Genomic DNA, 13,241 nt, shown 5'->3' with positions numbered 1-13,241 from the left:
AACATTTATTTATTTTTGAGAAACAGAGAGAGACAGAGCCTGAGCTGAGAGGGGCAGAGAGAGGGAGACACAGAATCAGAAGCAGGCTCCAGGCTCTGAGCTGTCAGCACAAAGCCCGATGTGGGGCTTGAACTCACGAACTGTGAGATCATGACCTGAGCTGAAGTCGGATGCTCAACTGACTGAGCCACCCAGGTGCCCCTTGAAGGTAATTTTTTTGAATTAAATATTTACGCAATGGCCAAACCAAAGTGGGTGGCAGGATAAGCAACTGATGTAAAAACAAAATAGAGAAAATTGAGAAATTAGCTTAATAGTTTGGAAAAGTATTCGACTGTTGTCCTAAAAGAGCCTAGTGATAAAATCCTTAATCAGGATTTTATACTGCACAATCTTGGTAAAGGTGAGGATCTGGGCCCAATGTGCATACTTTATTTCTTCTCTAGACCTTGCCTGGGAGGAATAGACAGACAGGCATTCTGAAAGCCTCCATGCGTTCGTGGTTTAAATATATTATTATGTTAAATATATTTGTATAGTAGCCCCCTCTTGTGCCCTCCATGGGAATCCATTTTGATGAAAAGGAAAATGCACCGTCTAGAAATTTCAAGAAAGTACACCTCCATTACCACTCCCATTTTGTTGATTTCTGCTGATTTTCATCCAGAACATTTCAGAAATCTGATGGTGCACTTACTTGTTATAATGGGAGATACTATTTTTAACTAACAAGCTCAAAAACTGTTCCATTCTGATTTTTCATTTCCATTAGGACCCCAGCACAAAACCAGTTCCAAAGACAGGTAATTTCATATTTAAAGTTAGAAATTCACCTTACCAAAATAGACACATTTCGTCATGAAAGATGTATTAACACTTAGAGATTTTTAGTTCCTTCTTCTTAACTTACATCTAACAAAACTTTATTTCACTTAAAGGGCAGTGATAAAAAAAAGACAATGTCATGGTCTGTAAGTTTCCTGCCTTCACAGTGAAAGGACACAGGTCTGAACCAAACTGACTCCATGACAGGCTTTAAGTTTCCTCTCTGTCCTTGAAGGCCTAAGTGTCAGTTTCCCAGAATCATTAGGCAATAAAAGGGCACAGATTGCTCAACAAGCGACCACCCTAGTAACACCCAATCAGAAGTGGCCAGCTAAAATGCTTAACATTCCTAAGGGCAGGCCTGTAGATGGAAACCATAGATAGTTACCTGTTGTTTAATACTAGATTAACCAGTTACTCACCCCACGTGGGGGTCCTTAGCCCACCCTATAATTGGTTATTTTCGAAAAAGCACTAAAGGTCATGATTGGGTCCCGCCAAAAGTAACGAACACTCTGGACAATGTGTGTGGTTAGAATTGCTGCAAAGGTTGTTATGCAATGAGGATTGGATTACTGTGCGTATGACATAATTTTCTGTAACCCCCCCCCAAACCCCATAAAAACCCTACCCAGCCTTTGATCAGGGCTCTCAGCACGGATCCACTGTGTTGGTGAGGTCTGGGAGCCCGAGCTTAAGCCCAAATAAATGCCCGTTGCTTTTGCATACATGACTCCATCTCCCTGGTGGTTTCTGTGTTTTGGGGATATTGCGATCTGGGCATAACAACAGCTGAATAATTTTAAAAACATAGCAGAAATAGTGTCTATCTCCTATACGTTCCAAAGTGGAAAATTTATAAGAGCAAAGCTTAGGAAGTTGCCAGGTTGAACCACTTGGCCCGAGTGCTGTCAAAGAGATAGGAAACAGTGGTGAGGTTTACTGTTCCTAGAAGTAGCTGGGTGAATATCATGATTGACTTCACCTAGAGGTTTCCAAACAGATCCTTTATCTCTACCAAGTGCTTCATTTAAATCTACCCAAGTATGGAAGAAGACACTCGTGTCCCCAGATCTGGACCATTTTTCACAACCCGCTAAACTTCCCAGGTATATTTATCTCTCTCATCTTTCTCATCTCATTTGTGATGGGCTCCTCAAGCTGGAAGGATTTGAGTAAAATACCACCCCTTGGTAGACCAAAGGCTTCCGAAGGAATAGAATTAACATTATTCCCCTTTGGTAAGGTAACCTTCGCAGGTTCTACAGATTAGGGTGTGGACATCTTTGGGTGGTATGTTAGTTAGGATTCTACGAAGAAAAAGACTCACTGGGATTTATTTATTTGTTTATTTATTTGTTTCTTTGTTATAGGGACTGTCGCACACAATTATGGAGACTGGAAAGTCCCGTGGACTGCTGTCGGCCAGCTGGAGAACTGGGAAGTCTGGTGAGTGTATTCAGGCCAGGGCTGAGGGCCCAGGAACCAAGAGCGCTGTCTGAGGACAGGAGGACATGAATATTCCAGTTCACGCGAAGAGAGAAAATGAGCTCTTCTTCCTTTTTACTCTGTTCGGCCCTCAGTGGATTGGGTGATGTCACAGTGCTGCCCACCTACAGGGGTGGGGGTGACCTTCTTAGTTCAGATTCAAATGTTAATCTCTTCTGGAAAAAACCCTCACAGAAACAACCAGAAGTAATGTTTTACCAGCTCTTTGGGCATCACTTACTGCAGTCAAGCTGACACATAAAACTAATCATCTCAAGGGGTCATTATTCTGTCTACCACAAAGATGTAACCTCTGATCTTTGCGACCCCAAATGCCATGCTCACCCACAGGCACGCCTCCTGCTCCTGTGGCCCACCCTGGAGCTGAGACCTCCCCCCCCCCCGAAAATGTTTCCTCTGGGAGTCTGCTGAGGTACCTCTGAGCTCTGCCACACACACTGCTGAGCATAGCAGTAACAGTGAGGTCTGGCCTTGGTATGGTGGCGAGCCCTCTGAGTGCCCTTCAGGGTTGAGGTTTTTTTCTCTGGAGGTGTTGTTATCAGGTAGGGTCCTGACATTCCACTCAAAGAGACAATTGTAACCACTTTACTGAAGCTACCTCAGAAAGAAATGCTTTCACAGTACACTAAGGACTTCGCTGTGGATGATATTTAAGAAGTCATAATAATGTAAATGGTGACTAGTAATTTAAGATAAAACATTAATATAACCACCTTGAGAAGTGATTGGAGGATTTATAAAACTCCTCATCTAGCAACACAGGAAGCTGATAGTGTTTAGAACTGATAAATCATAAAATTATGGCCTAAGCATACTACTTGGAAAAATGCAGGAAACAACCAGAACAAATGATGAAAAGAGCTAAATGTTCAGAAGTTTCTGGGCAGCAGAACTTAAGGACAGGACACTGTGGGTTTTTTTTCAATTACAAGCCTTTCAGGAGATTTTCATTTAGAGCCAGACCTTAAAAAGAAAATTCAGATCTATTCTTAGTATAGAATTGGGGAAATGTAATGGTTGGAAAACAGACAAATCATTGAAGAGTTTCCCTAGTACAATTTCAACTTGTTTGCAAAAAGGAAAAGAAAAAAACCTTTTGCTGTAATACATAGAGACTAAAATCATATGTAGATAAATGTGCCAAGTGCTTATTTCCCTTGAAATCCAAACTCAGCACAAATAAGCAATTAGGCCAAAATTTTAAATTTTATTTTGAGAGTGGGAGCAGGAGAGGGGCAGAGAATCCCAAGCTGTCTCTGCCCAGCACAGAGCCCAATGACAATTAGGTCAAATTTTAAAGGCAGACAAAATCATACCTACTATGCTTCTACTGGCATTTGAAGCACGTTCATAAAGTCATAATTCATTTGAAAAAAAAAATCAAGTTATCTACATACAGAGAGAGTGTGAAAATACAGGCAGATTTATCTTTATCTCCTGGCAGGGAGAACCAAACTGTAATCCTGTTAAATACCAGATCTCATCTCCCAGAAGGGCTGAGACCAGCATTCTGCCTTTGGTGAAAACTCATCCTAAAGAATGGGGGTCCTACCTTAGGCGAGGCAGCAGCTTCTCTCTGAGTGTCCCATGAGAAGCTACAAATGCCCAAATATCCTCTTGTGCTACAAATATCCCTACCCTCATGCCTGCCCAGGATGCCAATTCCCCAACTCTGCTCATTTCTCTGAGTTAAAGTCTAGCCTTCAGGAACATCCAAGCAAAACATCAGTAAATCAATAATTAATAAATAAGTAAATAAATAAATGCACCAGTAAATCAATCACTCAGGAAGGGCCTCAGGGGAAAAGAGCTCTTCTCTGTTCTGTCTACTCACAGAATACTTCTGTAATTCGAGTGTGTGGGGTTTTCCCACACCAAGCAATCTCTAGTTAGCTGCAGACACCAGCCAGGTGTCTTACAATTTAATTCAATTCTGATGCTATCCACCTGGAGACCTCATGGTGAAGGGCACCACCCCACAAGACTGCCCCACTTTAGATGGCAATCACAAGTCCCAGGTTGTCACCTGTACTTTTCATTGATTGACTATAAACTGGAAGTTCATACCACTTCCTCCTTGAGCATGGTAATTAGCTAGCCTGGCTCAGAGCTCAGAAAACTATTTACTAGCTTACAGGTTTATTACAAAAGAACTCAACTTGGGATGGAAGAAATGAATGGAGCAAGCTATGTAGGAAAGAGGCACAGAGAAAACTTCCATCACCTCTCCAGGCATGCCACCCTATATTACTGGGGAAATGGGAGGTTCTGATGACCTAAAGGACTGGAACCATTTTGGAAGGTATGATGTAAGTGAAAGAGAAGCTTCAATGCCAGTCATGATTTCCGGAAATGTTTGTTTTTCCTTTAAATGCTTTGACATATGTCAGCCATAGAGTGGAAAGTGTTAATAATATATCTCAAACTGGCTATTACAAGACAAACCGAGTAAGACATGGGGCTTCAAATTAAGCCAAAATGTTGTTTAATGAGAAACCTCCCCAAAAACTTCTAGTGAGATTCAGCTATGGAGAGATGTTGGTATGTTATCCACCCAACCATCCATCCTTCCTTCCTTCCTCCCTTCCTTCCTTCCTTCCTTCCTTCCGTCCGTCCATCCATCCATCCTTCCTTCTATTCATCCATCCTTCCTCCCATCCATCATTTCATCCATCCACCCATCCATCCATCCTTCCTTCCTTCCTTCCTTCCTTCCTTCCTTCCTTCCTTCCTTCCTTCTATTCATCCATCCTTCCTCCCATCCATCCTTTCATCCATCCATCCATCCATCCAACAAAGAGAGATTGAGTAACATCCATGAACATGGAAGATTGACCTGGACACACTCTACTCAGCTTTCCTCTTTAATTTTGGTTGCATCTAGGTGCACACATTCTCTGCCTCTCCTTCAGAGCTGGGCTCCCAGGTAGCACTGCCTGGGGTCAGGATATTCCGTCTGTCTAATTCTGGAGTCCTATTAATCAGGCCCAATTGGTTCTTACACCAAATGACATCCTCCACTTTAGTAATGACCTGTTATTTTGTCCACGGTCCTTTCCTTTTTCATATGTCTCAACATATTTGCAACTTAAGTGACAATAAGATGTGATGGTTTTAAATTAACTGGATGATTTATTTGAACTTACAAAATGCTAACACTTGACCTGCTGTTTGAACTTGGTTGTATTCGGTTTTATCATGGGACAGGGTGAGTAAAGAGATTTCTTGGATCCTATAGAGAGAAGAGCCAAGATTGTCAGGGGTGTATGAAGATGGAATGAACCTCAGATCAAGTGGGGCCTTAGAAGTTTTTTGTCACAGAACACTATGGTTCTGTGACCCCTCCCCATGATGGTGAGGGTGGTGATGACAATAATTTGACTGATAGCTGCCCTTCTTTTGTTTGGAGCTCACTGCAGGCCAGACTCCACAATAAATATTTTATGTGCAATATCTCATTTAATCCTAACAAGTATGTGATGTAGGTGTTTATGTCTCTTTTATAAGAACGTAATTTGAGGATTAGGTAAAACAGCCCATTTACCAAAAGTCATACAACCAGTAACAGCTGAGCTAGAACTTGAACCCAGGTCTCCCAATTCAAATCTTTCAATCAGAGTTGTGTTCTTGGATGCCTTCCTTGGAATTAGGACCTGGGCTGTAGCCCGCAGTCTCCATGCAGGTGTCCCATGGGGTAAAGGCCTCCATGTGTGTGTCTTAGCACTGCCCGCAGGAAGTGGTGAATTATTCACACTTATGTCCAAATGGCCCCAAGCAATTGGCTCCCAAAACCCCCTTCTCAGGGTTGCTAATTTTCTATAATGATTCATAGGACTCAGGGGAAACTTTACTTACTACTAATGTTGGTTTCTTAGAAGGGATATTACAAAGGATACAAATGAATAGCCAGACAAGGAGGTCTGGAAGGGTCCTGAGCACAGGAGCTTCTGTGGAGTTTGGGATGCACCAGCTTCCTGGCATATGCATGTGCGTACCAACCCAGAAGCTCTCCCAAACCCTGTCATTTAGGGCTTGTATAGAGGTTCCACTAGGTAGGCATGATTAATTAAATTGTCGGCCATGGTGATTAGCCCAATTCCCAGCTCCTCACCCTCCTTGGAAATCTGGGGTAAGTCCAAAAGTTCCAACCTTCCAACCACATAATTGGTTCCTCATGCAATCAGCTCCCAGCCTGGAAATGAGATGAAATATGAATGCTGAAGTACAGTTACCTTGTTTTATCTGCAGCAGCTACCTGTTCTTAGTTACCTGGCAATCGACCTGGCTTGTGCTCAGATCCCCGAGGAGCGAGACATTCAAATTTATCCTAAATTCATTTGGAAAACAACTTTCAAGTTTACTTATTTTTTGAGGGAAGGAGGGGCAGAGAGAGAGAGAATTCCTAGCAGACTTTGCACATGCACTGTCAGTGTGGAGCCCAACTTAGGGCTCAAACCCATGAACCGTGAGATCATGACCAGAATTGAAACCAAGAGTCAAACACTCAACTGACTGAACCATCCAGGCACCCCTCTCCCTATTTAAAATATATTGTTTTTTTTAAAGATTCTGTTTCCAGCATAATTGGAAAGTATTATGTCGCTGTCTAAGAATCTTAGCTTGTTCTCAAAATGCCCCTTCTGACTTTCTTGATTTTTATTTTCTTGATAGAAGAGAGAAAAGGGTCCTGTGGTAGCATGATCACTCTGATGTGAGTGCAAATCCTCTACTTATTGGTAAAAGGTGCAGTTTCCTGCTGCCTTGCTCAGGAACCTCCCTCCGGTGGGCAGCATGTCAGAGTTAGCTCATAGTGACCCCCCAGAGAACTTCCATTTATTTCTGTCTTTTAGGCTTGACCTTTGAATAGACTTCTTTTAATTAAAAAAATTTTTTTAATGTTTATTTATTTCAGAGAGAGAGACAGAGACAGAGACAGAGCATGAGCAGGGGAGGGACAGATAGAGAGGGAGACATAGAATCTGAAGCAGGCTTCAGGCTCTGAGCTGCTAGCACAGAGCCCGATGCGGGCCTAGAGCCCACAAATGGTGAGATCATGACCTGAGTTGAAGTCACTTAACTGAGCCACACAGACACCCCTCTTAATTTTTTTTAAATGTTCATTTATTTTTTGAGAGAAAGACAGAGCGTGAGCAGGGTAGAGGCAGAGAGAGAAGTGGAGACATAGAATCCAAAGCGAGCTCCAGGCTCTGAGTGTCAGCACAGAGCTCCATGCGGGGTTCGAACCCACCAACCACGAGATCTTGACCAGAGCAGAGCTGAAGTCAGACACTTAACCAACTGAGCCACCCAGGCAGTCCAAGACTTCTTTTAAAGGGATCTGGGGGTGCCTGGGTGGCTCAGTCGATTAAACCTCCGACTTCGGCTCAGGTCAGATCTCATGTTTGTGGGTTCGAGCCCCGCATCAGGCTCTGTGCTGACAGCTAGCTCAGAGCCTGGAGCCTGCTTCTGGTTCTGTGTCTCCTTCTCTCTCTGTCCCTCCCCCTCTTATGCTCTGTCTCTCTCTGTATCAAAAATAAATAAAACATTTAAAAAAAAAGGGATCTGGAGTAAATCATTCTAACCTTTTTCTAGAACTGACTTTCTAGAACTAAGGAGGAAAGAAAGAATCCTAGGATATTTGCACACATTAATTAATTAATTAGGTAAAAAATAATGAAAAATTTAAAAATCGGGCTTTGGAAGAAGGGCCATGAAGATTAGCAGTGAAGTGAGAAGGAGTTTTAAGGAAATAAACTCTGTGCACAGCTGCTACTCAGTGTTTTGGCAACAGAAACCTTGAGATGCTTTACTGGATCAAAACCATATTAGGAAATCCCAACTCTGGCACCAGCCAAGACACGCACAGAGTCAGTAGCGCCCAGAGTTTTTTTTTTTTCCTCTAAATATTCCCCTTTGCTGTTCTGTAACTGAATATATAAAAATGAAGCATTCTATATCTCAGCTTCTACATGGAAATCTGAGTTAAACACAAAAGAGAAGGAATCTCTGGTTTTTTGTGGGTCTGTGAGTTGTGCAGACTCTGAGAAGGCTATAGGGTGGTGGTAAATCAATAATCCGCCTTCCCCAAAGGCAAGGGAACTCTCCATTTCAAAAGGCAGCTGAAGGGGCACCTGGGTGGCTCAGTTGGTTAAGCCTCTGACTTCCACTCAGGTCATGATGTCACGGTTCGTGGGTTTGAGCCCTGCATTGGGCTCTGTGCTGACAGCTCAGAGCCTGGAGCCTGCTTCTGATTCTGTATCTCCCTCTCTGTCTACCCTTCTCCTGCTCATGTTCTGTCTCTCTCTGTCTCTCAAAGATAAATAAAATGTAAAAAAAAAAAAATTTTTTTTAAAAAGGCAGCTGAAACGTGCCTCTCCTTACCCAGCACACTGTGCCCTGGAAGAAGGAGCCCCCCCACCCCTGCCCCACCTCTGCCCTGGGACAGCCTCACCAGCATCCAGGTTCCCAAACTGCTGAAGGCCGGGGGGCCTAGGGCACCATGGGGACCCTGCTCCAGTCCGTCTCCAGCGCCTGTTCCTAGCTGCCCAGCAGTCCCCATTGACCCGCTCTCTGTCACACAGAAGAAAACAGGCCACTCTTCTCTTCCAATTCCCCCACCACGAGAGCAGGTGGGGTGACCCCCAGCCTCTCAGCACAGTCTCCACACAGGCCACTGTGCAAGCACATTTTCTTGTAGAAACATCCTGAATTCCCCTCTGGACTCCTTCCCGGGCCTCCTCCAACCCCTTGAGTTCCTTCCCAAAAAAAGAGCCACCTCCTCGTGACTTCCGGCCTAGACAGATATGTGTGCTCTTGGATATTCAACCATTCCGTTGTCAGTGGAGTACTCTAACATATGCTGTTTTATTACCACACAAACAGCCTTGCCCGAGCACTGGTATTATCACTCCATGGATGGAGGAGCCGAGGCTCTGAGTCTGCAGGACAGCCGGAAGCACACCGGTCACCCACAAAGCCATCCCCAAATCCGTCTCCTGCCCCAGCACAGTCCACTCACCTCATCCTTCTCGGGACCACCTTCTGTAGAGCCCATGGTATTTTTGCCTGACTATCTTTTGACTTGGAAGACCTTGTTTTTGAAACCGGTTAGAGGTTTCACACTGAGGAAAGTTCAAAGTGCTGTGTGGAGGTGGGTCTCTGTGCTGGTCTGCCCCAAAGTGCTCAGCCCGTGGTGTGAGGAGGGGGCCTGGGGGTGGGCATGGAGGAAGCAGCCAATGCTGCCTGTGGTGGGCCCCCCTCAGGGCTCAGAGCTCTGGACACTGAGGCCTGTGGGGGTGGGGAGGGGGCAGCCCTGCTTAGACACATGGAAGGCAGCTTTTCAGATGCTGAGAGTGACATTCTGTGAGGCAACAGCACCAGTCCTTGGAAAGGGGGTGTTATGGACTAAATATTTGTGTCCCTCCTTCCTACCCCCTGCTTAATACATATGTTGAATTTTTATTTTTTTTTATTTAATTTATTTATTTGAGAGAGAGAGGGAGCACGTGCACACATGAGCAGGGGAGGAGCAGAGAAAGAGAGAGAGAGAGAGAGAAAGAGAGAGAGAGAGAGAGAGAGAGAGAGAGAGAGAATTCCAAGCAGGCTCTACACTGTCAGCACAGAGCCCCAGATGGGGCTCAATCTCATGAACTACGAGATCATGACTTGAGCTGAATTAGAGTCTGACACATAATTAACTGAACCACCCAAGGTGCCTGGCAATATTTGTGTTGAAATCTAATTGCCAGTGTGGTAGTGTTAGGAGTTGGATGTGTTTGGGAGGTAATTGGGCCGTGAGGGTGGAGTCCTTATGAAAGGGATTAGTGCCCTTCCAAGAGAACGCTAAAAGAGCCAGCTCACCTTTTCTACCGTGTTAGAATACAAGGAGCAGTCGGCAGTGTGCAAACCTGAAGAGGGCTCTCACCAGGAACTGACCATGTTGACACCCTGGTCATGGACTTCCAGCCTCCAGAGCTGTGAGAAATAGATTTGTGTTTATAAGCCACTTAGTTTATGGTATTTTGTTACAGCAGCCTGAATGGACTAATACGGAGTTAAGCATAACATACAAAAGTATTATTAAGAACTTAAGCTCCAAGCACCATGCAGGGTGGACTTTTTCTTTCAAGGTAGCCCAGTGAGCTGGCATCATGCTGGTCTTAGCAATGGGAATGGAGGCTCAGGGAAGTTAAGTAACCAGCCAAGACACAGAGCCAGGATTTTGGACCCCACTTTCCCAAGCCCACTTTCTACTAGGCCACTTCCCTACTGTATTTCAGGGACCCGAAGATAATAAGGGCCCTCTGTGCAAGCCCCTTGATGGTCACACTCCCTGGGTTGGACTCTGGTGCTGCCCACAGGTCAAAGGACCAAGCTCTTGGCTAGAATAGAAGGTCCAAAGTTTTGTCCCCATTCTCTGAGCCACACAAAAATGTGCCCACTCTCCTGCCCAGAGCCCTTAACCCTTTTTGCCAGTGAGCTTGGGTAGCCAAAGGTTCAAAGGGACAGCAGAAAATTCTTTGTATTCACACATCTGAAAGAGCATATCTCAAGTCTGCCTTGGATGGAACTGTACCAGGGATTTCTCACATCCCACAATTATCCTATATCCCGATGCTGACTTAAGGCACAAACGGAAGCTACTGTCTGCCACACTGGCCCTTGGCTGGTGCATACAAAGTTGACCATCTGTTGGGTGGTTTCCCTGAGCTGTGTCTTGCTGTTGGCAGCACATATTTATCAAAATGGGCCTCTCTCATACAAGAGGGGGCTTTACCGAGGCCAGGGAAACATAATAGGAATTAGACTTATGCCTCCTTCCCTGGTTTTCCAAGATGCCCTTAACAGCATCATCAACCTCCTGATGCTTGCTGACTAAAAGTGCTTACCTTTCCCACAATTATACTTAAAAACATCACATAAAGATAGAGCAGGTTGGGAAACCTGGGGAAGAGTCCCTGACAGCTGTGTGGGGAAGAGGCCCGGTGACCTTGTGTGGCCTGTGATTCCTTGCCCGGTCTCATGAGCAAGGCAGGGCAGGGCTTCGCCTCAGGTCAGACTCAGATCAGACTTGGCCTTAGGTCATGATCTCACAGTTCATGAGTACGGGCCCTGACTCAGGCTCTGTGTTGACAGCTTGGAACCTGGAACCTGCTTTGGATTCTGTGTATCCCTCACTCTCTGCCCCTCACCCCTGCTCATGTTCTGTCTTTCTCTCTCTCTCAAAAATAAACATTTAAACAAAAAAAGAAACTGTTGATGACTTTACCTTAAGAGGAGTACATTAGAATTTTAAAGTCAAATTCTTGAGTTCCTTAAGGCAAAAACTTGATGGTACCATCCTGAGCTGAAAGTTGCATTCACATTATGGAAAAGACCATTTGCTAGATCAGGTCTTGCTAATCAAAGACCGTATTTTGGGAGTGTGTGTATTAGGATAAGAAACTTCTTTGAAATGTTATATTAATGAATTTCACTCATAACATACTAAGAGTAACAAATGTAAGAAGTCCACATCCTCATGGAAAAAGACATTTGTCTCTAAATATATACATTTTAATGAGAAGTCAGTGCCTTGGACATAACATTTACTTCTATTGAAGAACATTTCTTGATAAGTGGAAATAGGTTTTTAGGCAAAAACCAGACATTCTAAGTTCAATAATCTTTTTCAACATTATGTAAAATTGTAGTATTAAGAGAATTTTTCCTGAGATGGTCATTTTTTTTTTTTAGGTTTTATGAGCTTTTAAAATCACAGACTCACAGGATGTCCAATAGTCAACAGGCTCTGATTTCAAACTTCTGTCAGAAATAATCTACAAATCAGCTTGTCTAAGACAAAAGTCAATACTTTCAGCTGTTAATGTCGCTATGTATAAATAGGATTAATTCTGTGGGTGCAGGATTCACACTCCCTAAGTTCAAATCTTTATTACTTCCTAACTGTCCAAACTTGGGCAGTTCATTAAACTTCATCATCTTTAAAGTGAGAATATTAATAGCATGATTATTAATAGAATTAATAGATTCTCATGTGAGAATCACACAAATTTACAGCCATATCAGTGCCAATAATATTCTTTCTGTGTACTTCCATATCTTTGGATTTGCATTTGGCTTATCATCCATATCACTGTTGTTTGATTTTTTTATATAGACTTGATTTTTCATAAGTTTTAGATGTACAGAAAGATTGAAAAGACAGTACAGAGAGGTCTCATACACACTGTACTGCTTCTTCATATGGCTAACATCTTACATTACTATGGCATGTTTGTTATAATTAATGGACAAATATGACACATTATTATTAACTAAAGTCCATGCTTTATTCAGATTTCCTTAGTTTTTACCTAATGTACTTTTTCTGTTTCAGAATTCCATTTGGATAGTCATTATATTTCCCTAGGCTCCTCTTCACTGTAATAGTTTCTCTGACTTTCTTTTTTCAAGAGTACTGGTCAGGTTCTTGGCAGGATGCCTTTCTATTGGAATTCGTCTGATGTTCATCCCGTGATCAGACTAGGGTTATGGGTATGGGGAGGGAAAATAAGGAGGTAAGGTACCATGTTTATTACATCATAGTGTAAAGGGAACATACTATGAACATGACCTTTTACTGTTAGTGTTGACCTTGATTGCCTAACTGAAATAGTGTTGGTCAGATTTCTCCACTATAAAGTCACTACTGCTCTCCTCCTGCCTTTTTTCCATTCTGTGCTCTTTGGAAGAAGTCATTATGTGTAGGCTGCCCTTAAGGAGTGGGGATTTATGCTCCCGCTTCTTGAGAGGAAAGAATCTACATAAATTATTTGGAATTCTTCTGCATTACCTCTTCTCTCCTATTTACTTATTCATTCATTCAATAACTTATTTATATGATATGGACCCATGGATATTTATGC

General features: G+C 43.3%; 1 long non-coding RNA gene across 1 annotated transcript; it reads right to left on the bottom strand.

Annotated features, from left to right (window-relative positions):
• Positions 1 to 2,155: 2,155 nt before the first annotated feature.
• LOC115273040 lies at positions 2,156 to 4,001 on the bottom strand. Its single transcript, XR_003900629.1, has 2 exons — positions 3,887 to 4,001; positions 2,156 to 2,438 (listed from the first exon to the last, which is right to left on the bottom strand). It is a non-coding gene; the product is annotated as an uncharacterized LOC115273040 (long non-coding RNA).
• Positions 4,002 to 13,241: the final 9,240 nt, after the last annotated feature.

This window comes from Suricata suricatta, chromosome 12, assembly GCF_006229205.1.
Source record: "Suricata suricatta isolate VVHF042 chromosome 12, meerkat_22Aug2017_6uvM2_HiC, whole genome shotgun sequence".
Lineage (NCBI taxonomy): Eukaryota > Metazoa > Chordata > Mammalia > Carnivora > Herpestidae > Suricata > Suricata suricatta.
Note: the sequence above shows the minus strand (reverse complement) of the source record. Positions and strands in the feature narration are given on the sequence as shown.